At 37.5% G+C, this 11,259-nt stretch overlaps 2 long non-coding RNA genes across 2 annotated transcripts; both read right to left on the bottom strand.

Annotated features, from left to right (window-relative positions):
- Positions 1 to 193: 193 nt before the first annotated feature.
- On the bottom strand, positions 194 to 5,037 carry LOC125473212. The gene is made up of 3 exons (XR_007255078.1): positions 4,842 to 5,037; positions 4,009 to 4,621; positions 194 to 3,200 (listed from the first exon to the last, which is right to left on the bottom strand). It is a non-coding gene; the product is annotated as an uncharacterized LOC125473212 (long non-coding RNA).
- Positions 5,038 to 7,781: 2,744 nt separating this feature from the next.
- Positions 7,782 to 11,184, bottom strand: LOC125473051. The gene is made up of 3 exons (XR_007254971.1): positions 11,152 to 11,184; positions 9,032 to 9,164; positions 7,782 to 8,484 (listed from the first exon to the last, which is right to left on the bottom strand). It is a non-coding gene; the product is annotated as an uncharacterized LOC125473051 (long non-coding RNA).
- Positions 11,185 to 11,259: the final 75 nt, after the last annotated feature.

Here is an 11,259-nt window from a genome sequence, read left to right as displayed (position 1 = left end):
TATTGATTAGTTCAACTACTGCATTGGTCAGTGTCAATCTTGTGTGGGCGCGTGATTTTTGCATAATTGCATTATAACATATTTACTTTACTGGTACATTAAGCTTCAATGTTGAGAGCATTTGTAATTGACGATGTCACACACCCACACTACTATGCTGATGCTGATGCTGATGCTAGCATAACTCATTCAACTCTATGACTAGCTATAAGCTTTGATTGCAGATTAGAGGAAAGGGGAAAAAATAGAGAGATCCAGTTGGAGCAAGGATTACTTGTATCAGGTCTTACCTGTCATATATCCATGTTTAGTCCGACAAAGGATTAAAGGGGAAGATGTATGTGAAAAACAAGGGAGATGCTGGGATTATACTCGAAGGTCGGATAGGATAAATACTCGTCGGATAACACTAAATTAATCAAGCGTTTAGTGCAATATCAAACTAATGACCGTATTAATAGGATCGATTATGTTTTATTTTTTAATTACCTGTTAATAGTATTTTTGAAATGATTATTCAAATTAAAAAAAAAGAAATTCAACAAAAAAAAAAAAAAACCAAAACAAAAGAAACCCAGAGAGAGACGAATAAGGAAGACGAAGTGCTCGCAGATTCTAGATCCCTTTGAAACCCATACCAAACGAAAATCACAAACTGATCCATCAGTAGAAAAAATAACAAATTATAAGAATCACAGATCCATCAAATAGAAAAAAAATCACAAGCTAAAGGATACAAGACAGGGAGAGAGGAAAAAAAAAGGAAAATTGCAGGAAGAGGAAGACGATGAAGATGAAACGAGAAAACACCCATGAGGAAGATGATGCAATCAGGTGTGAGCAGGAGTGGTTCCCCTGATTTTAGGTCTGAATCTTGAGCAGCAGACGCGAGATGACGAAGCAGATGCGAGAGGGGTGCGAGACGTGTTTTTCAGTTTTGAAGCCGACTAATTATACCGAGCTTTTTGAGCATACTAACTAGCAGGTATGAGGCGTACCAATCAACTTGGACCGGATTAATTAATCCGACAACTATTTAGTACACAAGTCTCTAAACTTTATTTTTAATTCTATCCGATGCCTAATACGATGTGCCAAACGAGGCTTTAGAGTAGTAAACAGATAGATGATCAAGGTACATGTAAAATATAAAATCAACTTGAAGCAACTGCAAATAACGCGATTATTAAATATGGTTGTTTTGTTCGGAGATAACTTGTGCGTTGTTGCAAATCATCGACCCGTCCGTTGACTTGTTCCTGTAATTGCGGTTGCTCCTCCTCCTCCTCCTTGAGCGGCTGCCCCTCCCCCTCCTTGAGCGACTGCCTCTCGTCCCCCCCTTAGATTTGGAATTTTTACCTTGATGAATTCAAGAGCAAAGGGAAGATCTTCTTCAAACGAGTATGCTCGTCCTCCTCCTCCTTGAGCGACTGCCTCTGTTACTATTTTTCTCTTCAAGAGTCCAAGAGCTGAGGGAAGATCTTCGAACCAGGTGGTAAACACGTCGTGGTAGGCCAGCCAAGCTGGCAAAAGACCTCCTTCGTTATAAATATTTTGCTCTAGCGATCTCAGTATATATTTGACGATGTACTCTTGGGAGCTGACTTTAAGTTGATTAAACGACTCGACGAATCTTCGAAATCCTCCTCATTCTCTCCGCGGAGTTTCTCTGTTGTGTCACCTTCTTCAGCTTCACCGAGAAGTACTTCAATGGAGCGGATTCCTGATTTGTTGGTCTTGAACCAAATAACCGACAAACCAAAGTAAAATTCAGCATATCGCGAGGAGAAATTATTGTGTGATACTGAAATACCACCGTGTTTGGCTTTATTGATCTCTCGATTGCCGGATGTTTGCAGCATACTTGTGAGATCCCATTTCGCAACTTGATTCTGATCCCAGAGGGAAGGATGCGTAGTACAGAGCTTTATAAAGCTTCTGACCCTGAAATCCTCCTCACTTTCTTCTGAGTTTCTCGGTTATGACATCTTTGGTATATTTGCTTGAATAGTACGTTTCCATTAACCAATCAAACAATTGTTCTATCAGATTTTTCCGACCGTTGGAGCCTAGTTGCCTGAACAAAAGAGTTAAGTCATGCAACTTTCTTTCACATAAGAATTTGTTTGAAACTTCGAAAAGCATAGCAGCTCGGGTTCTTAACCCGACTTTGTGAACTTGGCTTGCGAACGTTCTCACTCTGAAATCTCCCTCACTTTCTTCCACCTTTCTTTTGATGATCTCAACCTTTCCACCAGCTTCACCGGAGATTTCTTCAATTTTCCGTTGTTGGTCAATGGGGGACAGTAGGCTAAATCCAAAAGTCAAGAGATAGGATAGTATTCCATCAATATCACGGACATGTCTAGTCCTATGGTGAGATTCAAGCAGTTCCTCTTTGACCGTATCAATCAAACACACTTGAATACCAAAGGGAAGTGCTTTCGTGCGCAGAAACTCTGAGAATTTTCTGAGTCTGAAATCCTTCTCACTCTCTCTGCTCTGATCAATTATATCGCTAACTGATCTCTTTAGCACCCTTTCCTGACGACTCACGCTTTGTCCCTTGAACCAAACAATTGAGAAACCAAAAAAAAACTCATCAAAACGGAATTGCCAATCCGAACTAGTTTCCTCTTCGGCAGTCCTCTGTTTATCTTTCGTTTCTTTTTCTGTTCTTCCATGCAGGGGACAAGAAGCTTATGAAGATAGTCGGTATAATCTCTCGACAGCTGTGAAAATCTTCCGAGTATGGCATTTTCATCACTGGTTTTGTCATAATCAGCTGTGACATGAACAATTTTACCAGTCACTTCTTGTTGTTCCTTGAAATCTAGTTGAGTACTGAACCAAGAAATCAGTTCGCCACATTGCCCATCGCGCTTGAATTTCTTTACAACTTTGGAAAGGAAAATATCATGCTCAGAGAAGGGAAGTTTCTTGAATAGCTCTGTGAAAGTTCTGACTCTCAAGTCCTCCTCGCTTTCTTCGGGGAGTTGCTCGAACACTAGAACACCTTGTTGAACTAGTTTATTACGTACTTCTTCTGTCGTCTGTAGTTGATCACTAGCGGATAGTTGGCTGTATCGAAAAATTGAAAGGCGCAAAAGTAGTTCAGCAGCATCAACGCTATCAATATACATTGCTAAATCAGCCTGAAGGCGGAAGTCCTACAAGCTCCGGTTTCTTATCCTTATGTTCTGTTAAAAAACATCAATGTTAATTTCGTCAGAAGGAAGCTGATTTAAGGTCCATTTTTCTCAGCTTGTGCTTGTAAAAGGTAAAGATTTGAAACGAAATAGAAACGAAGTTTATTTTATTTACTGATCTGTTCTAATTCCTACTCTATTTTCTGCCTGAATTTGAACTTTAATTGCCATTTCTCCTAACCCTCAAATGCATCAACTAATTTATTTAAGAAAAGCAACAAACCGAAAAATGTTTTTTAAGGAAACGTACCCCGTGATCTTGATTCAGCTTTTTCAAGTCTTTCTACAGAGAGATTCAACACTCCTTATTCGAAACCAATCCGAAGTAGCGTTCTAAATTCTAGCACCCTTCAGATTAGAGGGCGGTTTAAGACATCAATTATTAACTTTTGTTTTGTTTTATATTGAGTATTATAAATGGAAGATTTTTACTTGATGTGTATTTAATACGGGTAAAAAAGTTGCACTATGCTATTAAATATCATGCATGTTTCTATAAAAACAAATCTTTATCAACGTGAAGAGACCCTCCTGAAAAATTAGGAGAAAAAGCCTTCCATAGTGATCATGCTACACACGTATTGCTTAAGCGGTAACATTACATATATGTTTATATGTGTGTGTGTGTGTGTATATAATTTGTGTACCTATACATATGTACATAAATATGGTACCATTTGGTACGCAGACGGGATGAGACGGAATGGAATAGGACGGAACAGGACGGAACAAAGATTTCGTGTCATGTTTGGTATGTGTAAGATAGAATGGGACGAACGGGATTAAATGATTAACTTACCCTTTTTATTTGACTCTGTCTTTCCTGTCTCTCTCTATTATCTCTTCTTTCATATGTTTCTTGTTCGTCGCATGCCCAGATTGCTCCTAGTAAAGAAAAGGATTAACGTCAACAGCATTGCAATAACAAATGCTTAACCCAAAATTTGATCAACCACTCCATTAACATAATCCAGAAATTATTCAATTTTATCAGAACTAATTGGCATCCCAGAAAACTCACAAATCAAGCCCCGCTTCACAGAGAGGAAGAACACAAAACACCCAACCCATAACCCAATCTACTTCTGCAAACCCTCCAAAGTTATATACCTTTGTAAGGAAAATCAAATCCCAAAAAAATCAAAAGGTTTCAAACAAAATTGATAAGGAGTTTCAAATTCACACACGAAGTTCCATACTTTTAGCAGGAGAATAAAATGCAGCATAGTCCAATCACAAATTCAAGTGTTTTTGCATCATGGGTACCAATCGAAATCAAGATGAACATCTCAAACCGATCGAAACCAAATTTTACAGCCGGAACCAGAAGTCGAAGCTGCGCGTCAATGGACACCAACTTCTCCAGATTCCTGTTAGCCATTGCTCCCCACTGAGCCTCACTATGCAGACCACTAACCCACCACAAAACAAAACACAAAAATTCAGAACTTGACAATATACAAAATAAAAACCCAAAAAAAGGAATTTGAACAAATGAGACTGAAATCTCGGATTGGATCAAAACACAATGGCACAAAATTCTGGTTAGGACCTAGAAAAATAGAGCCTGTAAAATGGAGTAATCAACGGGCAAAAGCCACGATGCGAAGAAGAAACCAGAGAAGGACGCACGCGAAGAAGAAGAACTCAGCGAGAGGTTTGAGGGCTTTCAGGAGAGTGCCGCTGTGAGAGCATCTCATCAAGCAACCTTCCATGGCAGCATTCTAGAGACCGTGGCATTAACTAGGGAGGAGGGAGGCGGCGAAAGGAAGCTGGGATTGGGTTTGAAGAGCGGGAGGCTAAGGGAGGGAGAGAGAGAGAGGGTAGAGAGTGGAATTAATGACAAAGAGGAGGGGTATTGTTGTTCGAAAAAATTATAATTTTGTGTTCCATAGGCTGGAACAAACCGTTCCCCGTGGAGGGGGGGGAGAGGTGGAATGAAAAAATGGCTAAAACTCATTCCACTGGACATTGGGTCCCAATCAATTTGGCGTACCAAACGTGGGACGGAATGCCTCGTCCCACAGCGTTCCGTCCCGTCCCACGTACCAAACGGTACTTATGGTATCGTTTGGTATGCAGACGGGACGGAATGGGACGGGACGAGACAGGACAGGACGGAACGGAACGGAGCTGGAGCAAAGATGCCCTCGGATGGAAACAAGGAGGAAGAAGAAGGAGACGGAGAGGTTATAATTTTCTGTTCTACGGATGTGGAACGAGTCGTTCCAGGGGGTGAGACAGAACGAAAATTCACCCAAAACTTATCTCATGGAATAGCTCGTTCCACCCATTTTAGGCACACCAAACTTGGGACGGAACGTCTTGTCTCACTCTGTTCCGTCCCGTCCCACGTACCAAACGGTATCTATATGCACCTATATATACATCGATGTACCTTTACATATGAACCTATGTATATATTTGCACCTAGTCTGCATATTAGTTCATTTGTTTGCACAAATTTTTATATATAGTTCTTTCTCATTAATATAATGTTTTTAAGAATCTTCCATTTTAAATTGCTAAATCTGATTTGTAGAAATCAAAATTCTTTTTTTTAAGGCCTAATGGATGATTAAATTAGGAATTTTAGAAACAAAATTTGAAAATAATAAAAGTGGGCAAAAATATTTAAAGTTCGTTTCAAAGTACCTTTAAAATGACTGAAAATATTTTTATGAAAATGTTTTTTTTTAAAAACAATTCTTATTAAAAGTTCAAGTGGGTCGAGAAAAAAGTTTTTAATTGCTTCTTACAAAGAGCACATATCTTGTGCTTCTTCTAAAAAGTACTTAAATTATTTTTGGAATCCAAAATCAATTTTACCAAAAACTTTTTTAATTATTTTAAAAGTACTTTGAAACGAGTCCTTAATTAAACTAATAATGAGTTTTAAATTTAGGACTAAAATTAGATTTATAAAAACATTCCGATTGTAAAAAGTAATCTAATTTAGGCCCTAAGTCTAAATGCAATTGTTTTAATTTCAAACGAAAGGTCGAAATGTACTTTCTATCATAATGTTCTATTTTAACTTGTAACTTGTAATCCTCATTCCCTAGAGTAGTTGTAGGTCAAACATTATATAGTCCTCAAATGCAATGACATCAAGTGAAAAATATATTGACAAGAAAAATAAAAAAATAAAAAAAATAAAAAAATGGAAGAGTTTGTAAGAATTACCGGAGTGCTAGTTCTTGATTCAGCCTTCAATAGCCCAATGCAATTTCTTCGTGTATTTGATTTTGATACAAGAGTTGAAGGGAGTACAGTCACACAAAGGCCATAAGAGTGTTAATCCCGTCTCCAAAGACGATCGCACGCTGCAAGTTTATGAACGTTGCAAGTCTGCAAGTCTGAAACCCAGCCGCAACACTGCTTAAATCTCAACACCAAAATTTGAAAAAAAAAATGCAAAATGATAACAACAACAATCCAGATAAAAAAATTCTTCCTTATTCCCGAAAATTCCCAAAACTTTTCCTTTTCCCCAGAAAATTCCGGACAGAAATGGATTGAGAAGGGGAGAGAGTAGCTTTGGGACGAAAAGAAATGGAGAGACGGAGAGGGAGGAGAGAGTAGCTTTGGGGACGATTTTGCGCAGGAAAAATGATTTTGAAGGTTGTTGTTTTGCAGGACAAAAGATGGAGAAGAGGAGTTGTGGGTGACGAAACTAAAGGAAGAAAAGGAAACAACTCTCCAGAGAGATACCAAAGAGAGGTTGAATAAAAAATAAAAATAATAACGAATTAATAAAGGGGACGGAACTGTTGATGTTTAAGCTTTTCAGCTGCCTTCTGATTGTTCTGTTTTGTTTCTTTGTAATTCAAAGTTTCTTTTACTCTTAGTTTGAAATGTAAGGCTGAGATTAAATCAAAGCTAATAGGCTAAATGTGTGTGTGTCTCATGGTATAACATCTCTCTTATATGCGAGCATGTGAGATACACGTGAATGTGTGTAATGGGTGAGTGAGTGCGCCTTCAAACGGCTATATCTCACCCCCACTCTATGTTTTGTAGCTTCTTAATCATTCTCAGTCATAGCTGAAAGAAATCAGAGAATTCACAGAGCTCTTCATCTTCTTTGCACCTTCATTTTTCGTGTTGTTCTTGGTTGAAATCAAAATCTTATTGATTTCTTCTTGGTTTCGTGCTCTGCTGTTTCATAGAACACTAACAGGAACATAGAATCTTCTAGCAGTTAGCTTAACAGCTAAGATATCTAAGTGCTATATAAGGAGAACTGTAAGAAAGAACGGTTGTTGTTGTAAAAGTTGATTACCATAGTAAATAAATTGTTGTTACTGTTACATTGAGTAAGAAGTGAAGTTAGGGTTCTATCAAAAGTTGGATGAGAACAAACCTTGAACGTTGCTTAATTATAATTAGCAGCAGAATGAATCTAGGTAAAAGTTGAATGAGAATAATTTGAGCCTTATGGGGCTGAACCTTCGTTGAAGTTTCATGGAACCATCTTCTTTTATCTCAGACTTTCTGTATTTAATTAGTATATTAATCCATCTTATGGTTATGGATGCAGATTAATAACTGGCTTAGTTTTTTTTTCTTTTTTTTTTTTTGAGTTGAGTTTCTTTGTTTTCTTTTGTTAATTGGGTTTGATTTGGTAATCTTGATTCAGTAGTCATCAATCTACATTCATAACACTTTTGTCTCGTCTTGTAAATGTGGAAATGCATGTTGTAGAAAAGTCTTGTCATTCGTCATGAGCTGCACGCAAAACACTTAAGGCACATTAATCTGTATGCAGAACGATAATCTTAGTACATATTTTACAATTCTGTACCGACATAATTCAAGATTCTGTACGTATTTTGAAATATTAAAAAATTCGGGAGCTTGTCTGAGGTCTATGAACTTTTCACGCCAATGACAAGCCCAAGACGTGCTCAGGCCTTACCATATGCCTGTGACAAACAAATGGCCATAAATTTCCGGCATCTACTAGCAAAGGGTGACCCAAACAACTAGATTATGTGACAAACAAATGGTCCCCTAGCCAAAATAAACTCAAACAACTAGAACAAAAAGGAAAGAACAAGGAAAATGAACAATAACCTGGTTTCAGGTCACGGTGGATGATTCCATTTGCATGCAAGTATTCCATAGCTCGACATACATCTATTGCAAAACTTATTGAACATTTGAGATCAAGTGTTCCGGGGCGCATTCCCCACAGGTGCTTCTGAAGGTTGCCTCCTCTCAGAAGCTCAGTAAGAATTATCATCGAAGGTTCAAAGCATGCACCTACGAACTGTTTCAGAGCATTGACTTATATGAGCATATGCACTAGGGGCATTGACCATGAAAATATACCCATCAGGAAAATGATTACTGCAAACTGATATGACCAAGCTTTAATAAGCTACACATACGAATCTAGATACATTTAGAAGGTGAAAGACAGTAAATCTGAAAGATTTAAAAACCAAAAATTTATTAACATTTATAACTTAAATTTAGCTTTCCAAATTACTGTTATCTCTGTATCCATCATAGTTTTAATTACTTAAGCCAGTTTGCTGAAGCTAACAGGATCACAAAATTGAATACCGCTTTAGGAACAGAAGCGCAGTGATTTCATTTCCCCAGGTCCAGATTTCATCTGACCTGGATATAAATCGACGGAATATATTTCTTGAAACCAATGGTCAATTTGCATAAGGATATTGCTCACAAATGGGAGAAAATGATTTCCAAGAAATGATGAGTGTAAATATTTATATTAATAACAAATGCAGGCATAAGGAAAAAAAAAAAAGAAGAAAAAAAAAAAAAAGGAAGAATAATGATCATCATACCTTGACAATATTTTCATGTTTGACTTTTGCAAGCAATGAAACTTCCCTCAGGAACTTTTCTTGGCAATCAAGACTAACTTCTGTTGTTTTGGGTGGCCGTATAATTTTTACAGCAACTGGCTTGGATTGGTACCTAGAAACATAATTTCGAAAGCTTCAGCAATCTAAAATCCAGGACATAAAATTCCTCAGTTTCAGCATATAGATTATGACGTATATTCTTACTTAATCAGGACAAATATATATGATTGATTTATTACATTAAGCATTTAATTAAGATTTCGTCCCATATTAATAGGTTTCAGAAAATTGTTTAGTGTTAAAAAAATTAAAAAATAAAAAAATAAAAAGAAGCCCTGCCACAAACATCTACTGCTGCCATTGACCATTAATGTTTTTCATGCACGGCAACAGAGGGATAAAGTTTATGTCAATGACATCTATGTCGGACTGCTGCTTGCCCAGAAATTTAACCTCCAGGTGCAATGAATATGATAACTATTAAATAAACTATGTAAATGAATCTATGAAAAGGCCTGGCCAAGTAAAAAAAAAAAAAAAAAAAAAATCTAAAGATATCCTTCTTTTCCAAACTCTCTTTGATCATCTCCCATTTTCCACCTGTTGAAAAGACTTGCCGTAAACTTATTGATTCTCTAGCGTCTTTATATCTGAATCGGATACTGTAAAGAATAAGCTGATATAGCATCACCATAGAACAAATATCAGACGATAATTCTGTCCGTCCTGTATGTGCCTAAAACTGTTGACTTTTTACTAACTTTTATATCTAAACTTAAAAGTCCAATAGTAATCTGATCTCTGCAACTGATTATTACATCCTTGAAGACCACCAAGCCAAACGATGATAATCTCGTTAAGGGGTAAGCAAATGTTTTTATCCTGAGAGAACTTTGAAGATGAAGAAGAAAAGCACAAAAAAGGATCTATGATTAAACAGTTCCACTGCATATGCTTAGGTGTGCCCTAGTAATCAGGTGATCGATGATCCAGAGGGAGGAACAATTTGGATGGTCTAAAGTGGGGCAATCGAACCAATGGCTTCTAGGTTGTAAGGTCGCTGTTAGTTGAATCCACCCTGCCCACCGACCCCCATCACCACCTTGTCTCCCAATCCCCAGGCTACTGAAGCATAAAGAGCACAGAAAATAAGTGCAGTGCCTCCAAATTAAAACAGAAGATTACCTGCCATATATAACCAATGGTTTCCCATTTGCAACCTCCCACACATAATTATGTATCTCCCTAAGTACTTCATTAAAAACCATCTTACATGGCAGAGGTCGCGACAGAGTGATGATTTGCAGACATGTATGGGAGGACTTGCCCGCTATTGGACAATTATAACTAAACCGAACCTATCATAATGAAATTGTCTATCCCTCCTAAACACTAAATCTTCTATGCTAACAAATGAATAGAGTTCAAATGCAGAATGTCTACATTCCATTTTGGGCATTCAAAATCACGATCAGTCAAATCTACATTAACGAAACTTTTATCCCTCCTAAGCTTAATAATAAATGGACTCCCACTTTGGAGCATTTATCAAAAACAGTTAAAACCAATGATCGATGATATCTGTCAATAACGATTCTCATCAATACTATATACTTTTTATGTGTTCTCCTATACACTGATACAAGACCACCTCCTGCAGGAACCCTCCAGTTCAAATTTAATGAAGATTCAAAGGCAACGAAATGTTATAAGACAAATGTACCATGGCAGAAACTGCAACTCAAAAACCCACAATTCCCCTTTGACTCGAAAAGGGTTTATCAATTGTGAGAACCACAACTCCAAGATCGGAATATAAGTCAACACTTGCCACCATAAACCCAAAAATCATCAAAACCCTCAGAAGGGTTTATCGAAAAACCTCCGAAACTAACACAACTCAAACACCAAACCGAAACAAACACGCCAATTCAAGCAGCCAAGCCAGCACCAAAAGCACCACAATTCAAGAACAAGCAAACAATGTGAGCAACCAAAATCAAGAAGCAAAAAACCCATGAAAAAAAAAAAAAAAAAAAAAAAAAAAAAAAAAGCTCAGAGCAAACAGATACAGAGAAGAAAGTGTTAATGGGACCCACAATCCTTCATAAACAATAGCTCCAGGCCCTTCTTCGAGCACAGAACTGTTGTGCCTTGGCCCGTTCGTCAGTGCGGAACCGAGATTCAGATTACAACTTCACAAATTT

Source organism: the organism of the source record quoted next, unplaced genomic scaffold (assembly GCF_019419815.1).
Source record: "Pyrus x bretschneideri cultivar Hongxiangsu unplaced genomic scaffold, Pyrus_bretschneideri_v1 Contig8, whole genome shotgun sequence".
NCBI classification, from domain to species: Eukaryota; Viridiplantae; Streptophyta; class Magnoliopsida; order Rosales; family Rosaceae; genus Pyrus; species Pyrus x bretschneideri.
Note: the sequence above shows the minus strand (reverse complement) of the source record. Positions and strands in the feature narration are given on the sequence as shown.